We start from the raw sequence: 1,247 nt of genomic DNA, 5'->3' as shown, positions 1-1,247 counted from the left end.
CCATTCCTCTGCATTCCATAAAAATGAGAGAGCAAGAAAGCCAAACAGAACCTGGCACACCTGGTAAGTTCTGGCATACTATAATGGAAGAAGAAAGTTTGAGACTCATAATTGATACTGTCTCTCTATTTTACAAACCCAATTCTTGCTATACAAATGAGTTAGTAATTTATACGAACAATTACAATCATTATGAAATGGCAAACCTGCAGTCTTACAATAATTCTGTAAAAGGAAATTATGTTGCATAGATGAAATAAACAATGGTAAACCTGCAGTCTTAAAATAATTCTGTATTATGTTGTATAGATGAAATAAACAAAATTATTAGTTGTTCAAGTGTCTCTGACATGCTACATAATCATGCAATAAGAGAATTATACTTAATTGTTGTTCAAGTATTACTGATAACCACCAGAACAAAACTCAGAACAATAATAAACCCAAATCTTCAAAACCAAGTCAAGTTCCATGACCAAAATAGCAGTGGACATGCAGACTCAACAATGAGTGAAGAAAATGTGACTGGGTGGCTCTCTGCTACTTATTCACCTGCCTGTCACCTATAACTACCTTGTTACCAAGCTTCAAAGAACAAACCAGCTGTTGTTAAAGATATATCCATATAAAAACAAAGATTTACATTCCTGTAGGAACAAAACATTTATGACTGTAATGATGATATGCTTTCCTTATTCCATATTTCATCACATTTTATCAATGTTGGTCATACTTTCATGGATATCAGTTCTGTCATTGGTTACCAGGACATTAAAACCTTTATTGTTGTCAGATCATAATTACTGTAGATTATTAAATGATAATAAAGATACCATTGCCTTTCATGAATACGACTTTCAATTTTCTTACAGTTTTGACAAACAGGCTCTACTCTTCAGTCTGTGTTTTTTTTTTCATAAACAACCTTGGGTATCGTCTTAGTAATTATATTCTTGACTGCCAGCAAACATTTTGAGCTCAACATTTTCTCTTGGATCAACAACCTTTGAAGCCTCAGAGCAATTATTAGACATGAAAAGTCACAGTAGATAAAACAAAATGACCTCCTAGGAAAAAATGAACTGACCAAATTTAATTTCTTTCTTAACAGTTTATATAGGCAGAGGAATCATATTTGTCAGTAAGAAATAACCATCAATCTCCTGACAAATTTACAATATACTACTGTATTCATCTAATGTGTTTAGTTATGAATACTGTAAAACACAGGCAGAACAAACAGAACC

The sequence above is a fragment of the Macrobrachium rosenbergii genome, chromosome 48, assembly GCF_040412425.1.
Source record: "Macrobrachium rosenbergii isolate ZJJX-2024 chromosome 48, ASM4041242v1, whole genome shotgun sequence".
Lineage (NCBI taxonomy): Eukaryota > Metazoa > Arthropoda > Malacostraca > Decapoda > Palaemonidae > Macrobrachium > Macrobrachium rosenbergii.
Note: the sequence above shows the minus strand (reverse complement) of the source record.